Genomic DNA, 12213 nt, shown 5'->3' with positions numbered 1-12213 from the left:
AAAAAAGTTCAAAAAAAATTGAATTTATTTGGCGTCAAAGAGGCTTGAGTGCACAAAGTGCTTGCAAGTTTTGGTGATCAAATGACGTACGGGGCGCTCTAGAGAAAAAAAACAAAATAGTGCATTTTTTCAAAGTTTTTTTGAGCTAAAATTTGTTTTTTTTCTCCACGAGCTCCTACAATGTCCAAACACAACAAAAACGTGCACACATCTTGCGCACCTGAATATCTTGAGTCCCACGAAATTTCATATTTTTTTGATTTTTTTTCTTTTTTTTTGAATTTACTGCTCGCATGCGTACAAAATTTATGTTTTCCTTTGACACGAGCTCCCGGAGTGTCCGAACGGCATGAAAATGTGCACGCGCCTTGCGGACATGACTATCTTCGATCCCACCAAATTTCATATTTTTTTGATTTTTTTTGCTATTTTTTCAGGACGGTCAAAGACCTTTGACCGGACGGTAACGGCAGAGAAGGGCATTTCTATAAGTGAAACTAACGGCGGAGGGGCAAAACTGAGCATACCTAAAAATTAGGGGCAAAACTGAGTAGTGGGTTCCAGTTAAGGGCATAGATGTTAATGTCCCTAAATTCTATAGCTGTAAGATGGAGGAGAACAGTTCTGTCAGTGAGCATATACTCAAAATGTCTCGGTATAATACTCACTTGATTCAGATGGGAGTTAATCTTCCAGATGATTGCGTCATTGACAGAATTCTCCAATCACTGCCACCAAGCTACAAGAGCTTTGTGATGAACTATAATATGCAAGGGATGAATAAGACTATTCCCGAGCTCTTCGCAATGCTGAAAGCTGCGGAGGTAGAAATCAAGAAGGAGCATCAAGTGTTGATGGTTAACAAGACCACTAGTTTCAAGAAAAGGGGCAAAGGGAAGAAGAAGGGGAACTTCAAGAAGAAAAGCAAGCAAGTTGCTGATCAGGAGAAGAAACCCAAATCTGGACCTAAGCCTGAAACTGAGTGCTTCTACTGCAAGCAGACTGGTCACTGGAAGCGGAACTGCCCCAAGTATTTGGCGGATAAGAAGGATGGCAAGGTGAACAAAGGAATATGTGATATACATGTTATTGATGTGTACCTTACTAGAGCTCGCAGTAGCACCTGGGTATTTGATACTGGTTCTGTTGCTAATATTTGCAACTCGAAACAGGGACTACGGATTAAGCGAACACTGGCAAAGTACGAGGTGACGATGCGCGTGGGAAATGGTTCTAAAGTCGATGTGATCGCGGTCGGCACGCTACCTCTACATCTACCTTCGGGATTAATATTAGACCTAAATAATTGTTATTTGGTACCAGCGTTGAGCATGAACATTATATCTGGATCTTGTTTAAGGCGAGACGGTTATTCATTTAAATCAGAGAATAATGGTTGTTTTTTTATATGAGTAATATCTTTTATGGTCATGCACCTTTGAAGAGTGGTCTATTTTTGATGAATCTCGATAGTAGCAACACACCTATTCATAATGTTGAAGCCAAAAGATGCAGAGTTGATAATGATAGTGCAACTTATTTGTGGCACTACCGTTTAGGTCATATCGGTGTAAAGCGCATGAAGAAACTCCATACCGATGGACTTTTGGAACCTCTTGATTATGAATCACTTGGTACTTGCGAACCGTGCCTTATGGGCAAGATGACTAAAACACCGTTCTCCGGTACAATGGAGAGAGCAACAGATTTGTTAGACATCATACATACAGATGTATGTGGTCCGATGAATGTTGAGGCTCGTGGCGGATATCATTATTTTCTCACCTTCACAGATGATTTAAGCAGATATGGGTATATCTACTTAATGAAGCATAAGTCTGAAACACTTGAAAAGTTCAAAGAATTTCAGAGTGAAGATGAAAATCATCGTAACAAGAAAATAAAGTTTCCGCGATCTGATCGGGAGGAGAGTATTTGAGTTACGAGTTTGGTCTACATCTGAAACAATGTGGAATAGTTTCGCAACTCACGCCACCCGGAACACCTCAGCGTAATGGTGTGTCCGAACATCGTAATCGTACTTTACTTGATATGGTGCGATCTATGATGTCTCTTACAAATTTACCGCTATCATTTTGGGGTTATGCTTTAGAGACGGCCGCATTCACGTTAAATAGGGCACCATCAAAATCCATTGAGACGACACCTTATGAACTGTGGTTTGGCAAGAAACCAAAGTTGTCGTTTCTTAAAGTTTGGGGCTGCGATGCTTATGTGAAAAAGCTTCAACCTGATAAGCTCGAACCCAAATCGGAGAAATGTGTCTTCATAGGATACCCAAAGGAGACTATTGGGTACACCTTCTATCACAGATCCTAGGGCAAGACATTCGTTGCTAAGAATGGATCCTTTCTAGAGAAGGAGTTTCTCTCGAAAGAAGTGAGTGGGAGGAAAGTAGAACTTGATGAGGTAACTGTACCTGCTCCCTTATTGGAAAGTAGTACATCACAGAAAACTGTTTCTGTGACACCTGCACCAATTTGTGAGAAAGCTAATGATAATGATCATGAAACTTCAGAACAAGATACTACTGAACCTCGTAGATCAACCAGAGTGAGATCCGCACCAGAGTGGTACGGTAATCCTGTTCTGGAAGTCATGCTACTAGATCATGATGAACCTACGAACTATGAAGAAGCGATGGTGAGCCCAGATTCCGTAAAATGGCTTGAAGCCATGAAATCTGAGATGGGATCCATGTATGAGAACAAAGTATGGACTTTGGTTGACTTGCCTGATGATCGGCAAGCAATTGAGAATAAATGGATCTTCAAGAAGAAGACTGACGCTGACGGTAATATTACTGTCTACAAAGCTCGACTTGTCGCAAAAGGTTTTCGACAAGTTCAAGGGGTTGACTACGATGAGACCTTCTCACCGTAGCGATGCTTAAGTCTGTCCGAATCATGTTAGCAATTGCCGCATTTTATGATTATGAAATTTGGCAGATGGATGTCAAAACTGCATTCCTGAATGGATTTCTGGAAGAAGAGTTGTATATGATGCAACCGGAAGGTTTTGTCGATCCAAAGGGAGCTAACAAAGTGTGCAAGCTCCAGTGATCCATTTATGGACTGGTGCAAGCCTCTCGGAGTTGGAATAAACTCATTGATAGTGTGATCAAAGCATTTGGTTTTATACAAACTTTTGGAGAAGCCTGTATTTACAAGAAAGTGAGTGGGAGCTCTGTAGCATTTCTGATATTATATGTGGATGACATATTATTGATTGGAAATGATATAGAATTTCTGGATAGCATAAAGGGATATTTGAATAAGAGTTTTTCAATGAAAGACCTCGGTGAAGCTGCTTACATATTAGGCATAAAGATGTATAGAGATAGATCAAGACGCTTAATTGGACTTTCACAAAGCACATACCTTGACAAGATTATGAAGAAGTTCAAAATGGATCAAGCAAAGAAAGGGTTCTTGCCTGTGTTACAAGGTGTGAAGTTGAGTCAGACTCAATGCCCGACCACTGCAGAAGATAGAGAGAAAATGAAAGATGTTCCCTATGCGTCAGCCATAGGCTCTATCATGTATGCAATGCTGTGTACCAGACCTGATGTGTGCCTTGCTATAAGTCTAGCAGGGAGGTACCAAAGTAATCCAGGAGTGGATCACTGGACAGCGGTCAAGAACATCCTGAAGTACCTGAAAAGGACTAAGGATATGTTTCTCGTATATGGAGGTGACAAAGAGCTCATCGTAAACGGTTACGTTGATGAAATATTTGACACTGATCCGGACGTTCTAAATCGCAAACCGGATACGTGTTTACATTAAACGGTGGAGCTGTCAGTTGGTGCAGTTCTAAACAGAGCATCGTGGCGGGATCTACGTGTGAAGCGGAATACATAGCTGCTTCGGAAGCAGCGAATGAAGGTGTCTGGATGAAGGAGTTCATATCCGATCTAGGTGTCATACCTAGTGCATCGGGTTCAATGAAAATCTTTTGTGACAATACTGGTGCAATTGCCTTGGCAAAGGAATCCAGATTTCACAAGAGAACCAAGCACATCAAGAGACGCTTCAATTCCATCCGGGATCTAGTCCAGGTGGGAGACATAGAGATTTGCAAGATACATACGGATCTGAATGTAGCAGACCCGTTGACTAAGCCTCTTCCACGAGCAAAACATGATCAACACCAAGGCTCCATGGGTGTTAGAATCATTACTGTGTAATCTAGATTATTGACTCTAGTGCAAGTGGGAGACTGAAGGAAATATGCCCTAGAGGCAATAATAAAGTTATTATTTATTTCCTTATATATCATGATAAAAGTTTATTATTCATGCTAGAATTGTATTAACCGGAAACATAATACATGTGTGAATACATAGACAAACAGAGTGTCACTAGTATGCCTCTACTAGACTAGCTTGTTAATCAAAGATGGTTATGTTTCCTAACCATGGACAAAGAGTTGTCATTTTATTAACAGGATCACATCATTAGATGAATGATCTGATTGACATGACCCATTCCATTAGCTTAGCACCCGATCGTTTAGTATGTTGCTATTGCTTTCTTCATAACTTATACATGTTCCTATGACTATGAGATTATGCAACTCCCGTTTGCCGGAGGAACACTTTGTGTGCTACCAAACGTCACAACGTAACTGGGTGATTATAAAGGAGCTCTACAGGTGTCTCCAAAGGTACATGTTGGGTTGACGTATTTCGAGATTAGGATTTGTCACTCCGATTGTCGGAGAGGTATCTCTGGGCCCTCTCGGTAATGCACATCACTTAAGCCTTGCAAGCATTGCAACTAATGAGTTAGTTGCGGGATGATGTATTACAGAACGAGTAAAGAGACTTGCCAGTAACAAGATTGAACTAGGTATGGGATACCGATGATCGAATCTCGGGCAAGTAACATACCGATGACAAAGGGAACAACATATGTTGTTATGCGGTCTGACCGATAAAAGATCTTCGTAGAATATGTAGGAGCCAATATGAGCATCCAGGTTCCGCTATTGGTTATTGACCGGAGACGTGTCTCGGTCATGTCTACATTGTTCTCGAACCCGTAGGGTCCGCACGCTTAAGGTTACGATGATAGTTATATTATGAGTTTATGCATTTTGATGTACCGAAGGTTGTTCGGAGTCCCGGATGTGATCACGGACATGACGAGGAGTCTCGAAATGGTCGAGACATAAAGATTGATATATTGGAAGCCTATGTTTGGATATCGGAAGTGTTCCGGGTGAAATCGGGATTTTACCGGAGTACCGGGAGGTTACCGGAACCCCCCGGGAGGTATATGGGCCTTAGTGGGCCTTAGTGGAAGAGAGGAGAGGTGGCCAGAGATGGGCCGCACGCCCCTTCCCCCCCCCCCCTTGGTCCAAATTGGACAAGGAGAGGGGGGCGGCCCCCTTCCTCCTCTCTCTCCTCTCCCCCCCCCTCCACTAATCCTATTCCAACTAGGAAAGGGGGGAGTCCTACTCCCGGAGGGAGTAGGACTCCTCCTGGCGCGCCTCTCCTGGCCGGCCAGCCCCCCTCCCTTGAACCTTTATATATGGAGGTAGGGGCACCCCCTAGAGACACAAGTTGATCCACGTGATCATATTCTTAGCCGTGTGCGGTGCCCCCTTCCACCATGGTCCTCGATAATATTGTAGCGGTGCTTAGGCGAAGCCCTGCGACGGTAGTACATCAAGATCGTCACCACGCCGTCGTGCTGACGGAACTCTTCCCCGACACTTTGATGGATCGGAGTCCGGGTATCGTCATCGAGCTGAACGTGTGCTAGAACTCGGAGGTGTCGTAGTTTCGGTGCTTGATCGGTCGGGCCGTGGAGACGTACGACTACATCAACCAAACGCTTCCGTTGTCGATCTACAAGGGTACGTAGATCATACTCTCCCCTCTCGTTGCTATGCATCACCATGATCTTGCGTGTGCGTAGGAAATTTTTTGAAATTACTACGTTCCCCAACACCGGGACCACCAGAGGGGTCCAGGGGTCCACCGGGAGGGGCCACGGGCCCCGGCCCCTAGGTGGGCTGGGGCGCCTCCCCACCAAGGCCCATGCGCCTAGAGAGAAGAGGGGGCAAACCCTAAGGGAAGATGGGCCCTAAGGCCCATGCCTGGTGCGCCTCCCTCTCCCCCCACTTGGCCGCCACCCCAGATGGGGATTTGGGCTGCCGCCACCCCTAGGGTGGAAACCCTAGGTGGGGGCGCAGCCCTCCCTCTCCCCCTATATATAGTGGAGGCAAAGGGGCAGCCCAACACACGAAGTTCTTCCCATGTTGGCGCAGCCCTACCCCTCTCCCTCCTCGTCTCTCGTAATGCTTGGCGAAGCCCTGCTGGAGTCCCGCGCTCCTCCACCACCACCACGCCGTCGTGCTGCTACTGGACGGAGTCTTCCCCAACCTCTCCTTCTCCCCTAGCTGGATCAAGGCATAGGAGACGTCACCGGGCTGCACATGTGTTGAACGCGAAGGCGCTGTGGTTCGGCGCTTAGATCGGAATCAACCGCGATCTAAATCGCTGCGAGTACGACTCCTTCATCCGCGTTCTTGCAACGCTTCCGCTTAGCGATCTACAAGGGTATGTAGATGCACTCTCCTTCCCCTCGTTGCTAGATTGCTCCATAGATTGATCTTGGTGATGCGTAGAAAATTTTAAATTTCTGCTACGATCCCCAACAATGATGACCTGAAGCAGAGAATTGAAGACATCAATGAAAGGGATTAACTTCTTCGAGAAGAGCAGCCAAGACCGAGAAGATCCGTTAGAATTTCATAACCAAACTTTTCCCCCTTACTCTACCTCTTAAATCTCGGGACGAGATTTCTTGTAGTGGAGGAGATTTGTAACACCCCGATAATCAAGGTACAGTAACCTCACCCTAATGTGCCATGTCATCAGGTTTTATTAAGCCAATTTGCCACTTGATGAAAATCTGAGTCAAATTCAAATTTCAAATAACAAGACAAATTCTTATTTCTTCAAACTGTCAAATAAAAATGTTCGAGGGTTTGCAAATATTCACCAAGTATTTAACATGTAGGAACCAACATTAAATTGATTTTTAAATTACCCTAGGCATAACTTAAGTGCACAAGCAACACTTATTATGCCCATTTAAATATAAACCTATTTTCAAACATTTCCAAATAACCTCAAACTTTTTGGGCAACACCAAAATATCAGCAGGTAATTATGTGGGAAGTTTCAACTTTAACTAAAATCATCTAATATCTAACCTAAATACAAAACAATAGCTATAAAAGAAAAACAGTAAACAAAAATGTAAAAAAACAACTAAACTACTGGGCACTTGGCCCATCTCGCAAAATGGGCAGCGCAGCCAGCCCAACTTCACCTTTTTCTCCTACCTCTGTTCACAGAGGCGCCGTGGACGATGCCCACGCATCCATGGCGGGGGATCTCCACGTGTTGAGCATCCGTCAATCCTCGGCGACCTACAAGTGCCCCATGACTCGTCTGCTAACCCTAGTCGCCTCCCACTCCCCTCGTGCCTCCCTCACTTCGGTCCGAGCTCGTCCGAGCTTGGCCATTGCCGCGCCATCGTCTTAGCCATCATCACTAACCTCCCCGAGCAGTGAGACCGTGCCAAGGAGGACCGCCATCATCATCTTCGTCCCCTACACCGCTGGATCGAGGCTAGGACGTCACGTTGTTGCCGTCGTCGTCCACCTCGTCAATCCTCTCCATCGAGACCGCTCCAGCTCCCCTGAGCCCCCTGCCGACCCCGTTGTGAGCTCCCGTAGCTATTCCCCCTCCCCCCTCCTCGAATCACCACCGTAGTTGTCGCCCCGATCTCGTCTAGAACCCCGCGCCCTGAGCCCTCCATTGTCGCCCCCGCTGCTTTGCGGCTGTTGCTGCTACTCTGACGCACCCGCGTCCCATTTCCCCTCACGCTCAGCGCGCTCTACCAGCGCCCTGGGCGCGCGTCGGCCACGCCCCGTGCGCCCCTCCGCTCCCCTGCTGCGCTGCTATTGTCGTTGCTGCACTTACTGCTTGCAGTCGCTGCTCTGTAGCTGCTTGCTTGCTTCTAGCCACCGGCGCTACCCCTTGTGCTTCTGCTGCTCATGGCTGCTGCTTCTGTCGTTGTACTCTGCTGGATGCTCCGGCCTCTGTCCGCCCTTCCTCGCGAACGCGCCCGCCACCCCCGCGCTCGGCTCCGCCGCCCGGCGTCGCCCGCTGACAGCCACGCCCAGCCAACCCCTCGGTGCCCCACCCGCGCGGCCCCGCTCCAGCGCCCCGCCGAGCCAACCCCTCGGCGCCCCGCCCGCGCGGCCCCGCTCCAGCGCCCCGCCGAGCCAACCCCTCGGCGCCCCGCCCGCGCGCCCGCCGTCCGTCCCGCCCAGCCTCTGCCCGCTGGCAGTGCCCCATCCCCGCGCCTCGCCCAGCCTCCCCACGGGCGCTGCCTACAGTCCCGCTCGCCGCCCTTCGTCCGCCTTCGCCCGCCGTGGCCAGCCGGCGAGCCTCGCCGAGGCCACGGCCTCGCCCCGGCGACCTCCACCTGTGCCCCGGGTTCACCTACTCGGGCGCTCGCGCCCAGCGCTCGGTGCCTGCTAACCGCCCCTATGGCATGGCCTTTGGGCCACTGCCCAGTGGGGCCCCCAGCCCCCTTTTTTTTAAAAAAGAAAAGGATTAAAAAATAAAAAATAAACTAATTAATTAATCGGGTAATTAATTAACTTAATAAACCTTACTTAATTAGCCTAATAAAATAGATTAGTTTAATTAAACCTGCTTAATTAGTCCAGTCTATGACAGATGGGCCCCACTGCCCTATTTGACTGGTCAGCGGTCAGAATTGACCACTGATGTCATGATGACGCCATGCTGTCGCAATAAGTCCATTTTTGAATTAAAAATAATTGCAGAAATCATTTAAAACTTTGGAAAATCATAGAAAAATATATGTAACTCGGATGGAAAAAATTTATGAATGAAAGTTGCTCAGAACGACGAGACGAATCCGAATACGCAGCCCGTTAGTCTGACACACATCCCTAGCATAGCGAACACGCAACTTTCCCCCTCCGGTCCGGTTGTCTGAAAACGCGAAACATCAGGAATAATTTCCCGGATGTTTCTCCCCTTCGCCGGTAGCACCTAGTACTGCGTTAGGTTACCCTAGCACCGCGTATTTCCATGTTATGCTTTGTGATGCTTTGATTGCTCTGTTATTTATTGTGTTCCCCCTCTGTTACTTCTTTCCGGTAGACCCGAGACCGCGGTTGATCCAGTGATCGACTACTTCACCTTCGATGGTCCGTTTTTGTCTGTAGAGCAACCAGGAAAGCCCCCCCTTGATCACCAGATATCGCCTATTCTTCTCTCTACTGCTTGCATTAGAGTAGTGTAGCATGTTACTGCTTTCCGTTAATCCTATCCTGATGCATAGCCTGTCCTTGCTATTACTGTTGTCACCTTTACCTGCAATCCTAAATGCTTAGTATAGATTGCCAGTATTCCATCAGTGGCCCTACATTCTTGTCCGTCTGCCATGCTATACTATCGGTCCGTGGTCACTTGGGAGGTGATCACGAGTTTATACTTATACGCATAATATATGATACATGTGGTGACTAAAGTCGGGTCGGCTCATAGAGTACCCGCAAGTGATTCCGATGTGAGGGCTGAAAGGGCAGGTGGTTCCATCCAGGTAGTGGTGGGTCTGGGTTCCCGACGGCCCCCGACTGTTACTTTGTGATGGAGCAACAGGGTAGGTTGAGACCACCTAGGATAGAGGTGGGCCTGGCCCTGGTCGGCATCCGCGGTTACTTCAAAATAACACGCTTAACGAGATCTTGGTATTTGATCTGAGTCTGGCCACTGGCCTATACGCACTAACCAACTACACGGGAACAGTTATGGGCACTCGACGTCGTGGTATCAGCCGAAGCCTTCATGACATCAGTGACTGAGCGGCGCGTGCCGGATTGGACCGTAAGCCTGCTCTTGTATTCAGGGGGCTAGGTCTGCTTCGGGCCGCCCGCGCAATGTGCAGGTGTGCAATGGGCAATGGGCCTAGACCCCTACGCCATAGGATTTAGACCGGCGTGCTGACCTCTCTGTTGTTCCTAGGTAGGGCTGCGACGTGTTGATCTTCTGAGGCCGGGCATGACCTAGGAAAGTGTGTCCGGCCAAAGGGGATCGAGCGTGTTGGGAAATGTGGTGCACCCCTGCAGGGAAGTTTATCTATTCGAATAGTCATGTCCCTCGGTAAAAGGATGACCCAGAGTTGTACCTTGACCTTATGACAACTAGAACCGGATACTTAATAAAACACACCCTTTCAAGTGCCAGATACAACTCGGTGATCACTCTCTCACAGGGCGACAAGGGGAGGATCGCCGGGTAGGATTATGCTATACGCTGATACTTGGTTAACTTACCTCTACTCTCTTCTACTGCTTCAAGATGGAGGCTGCCAGAAGCGTAGTCTTTGATAGGACTAGCTATCCCCTTCTTATTCCGGCATTCTGCAGTCCAGTCCACATATACTACCCATTTCATTGATACCAATGCATATGTAGTGTAGATCCTTGCTTGCGGGTACTTTGGATGAGTACTCACGATTGCTTTGCTCCCTCTTTTCCCCCTTTTCCAATTTTCTCGGATGTCGCAACCAGATGATGGAGTCCAGGAGCCAGAGGATCCCGAGGATGATTCTACATGGAGTTCAGCTTCAAGAAGTAGTTAGGAGGTCCCAGGCAGGAGGCCTTGCCTTTTTGATCGTTGCTACTTTTGTGCTAGCCTTAAGGCAATCTTGTTTAACTTATGTATGTACTCAGGTATTGTTGCTTCCGCTGACTCATTTGTATTCAAGATGATGTATTCGAGCCCTCGAGGCCCCTGGCTTATAATATAAAGCTTGTATTATTTTAATTTATGTCTAGAGTTGTGTTGTGATATCTTCATGTGAGTCCCTGATCTTGATCGTACACATCTGCGTGTATGATTAGTGTATGGTCAAATCGAGGGCGTCACAGTTAGCACCTTTAGGATTGACAAAACCTTCTGGTTGCATCATATACAATTCTTCTTTAAGAAATCCATTAAGAATGCAGTTTTGACATCCATTTGCCTGATTTCATAAATGCAACAACTGCTAACATGATTCGGACAGGCTTTTAAGCATCGATACGAGTGAGAAAATCTCATCTTAGTCAACACCTCGATCTTGTCGAAAATATTTTTGCGACAATTCGAGCTTTGTAGATAGTAACACTACTATCATCGTACGTCTTCCTCTTGAAAATCCATTTATTCTCAATTACTCATCGATCATCGGGCAAGTCAATCAAAGTCCATACTTTGTTCTCATACATGGATCCCATCTCAGATTTCATGGACTCAAGCCATTTGCGGAATCTGGGCTCATCATCGCTTCCTCATAGTTCGTAGGTTTGTCATGGTCTAGTAACATGACTTCTAGAACAGGATTACCGTACCACTCTGGTGCGGACCGTACTCTGGTTGACCTACGAGGTTCGGTAGTAACTTGATCTGAAGTTTCATGATCATCATCATTAGCTTCCTCACTAATTGGTGTAGGAATCACTAGAACTGATTTCTGTGATGAACTACTTTCCAATTTGGGAGAAGGTACAATTTCCTCATCCAGTTCTACTTTCCTCCCACTCACTTCTTTCGAGAGAAACTCCTTCTCTAGAAAGGATCCATTCTTAGCAACAAAATATCTTGCCTTCGGATCTGTGATAGAAGGTGTACCCAACAGTTTCTTTTGGGTATCCTATGAAGACGCACTACTCCAATTTGGGTTCGAGCTTATCAGTTTGAAACTTTTTCACATAAGCATCGCAACCCCAAACTTTAAGAAATGACAGCTTTGGTTTCTTGCCAAACCATAGTTCATACGGTGTCATCTCAACGGATTTAGATGGTGCCCTATTTAACGTGAATGCAGCTGTCTCTAATGCATAACCCCAAAACGATAGTGGTAAATCGGTAAGAGACATCATAGATCGCACCATATCCAATAAAGTACGATTACAATGTTCGGACACACCATTATGCTGTGGTGTTCCAAGTGGCGTGATTTGCGAAATTATTCCACATTGTTTCAAATCAAGACCAAACTCGTAACTCAAATATTCGCCTCCGCGATCATATCGTTGAAACTTTATTTTCTTGATAGGATGATTTTCCACTTCACTCTGAAATTC

Source organism: Triticum urartu, chromosome 1A, assembly GCF_056163025.1.
Source record: "Triticum urartu cultivar PI428250 chromosome 1A, HENAU_Tu73, whole genome shotgun sequence".
NCBI classification, from domain to species: Eukaryota; Viridiplantae; Streptophyta; class Magnoliopsida; order Poales; family Poaceae; genus Triticum; species Triticum urartu.
Note: the sequence above shows the minus strand (reverse complement) of the source record.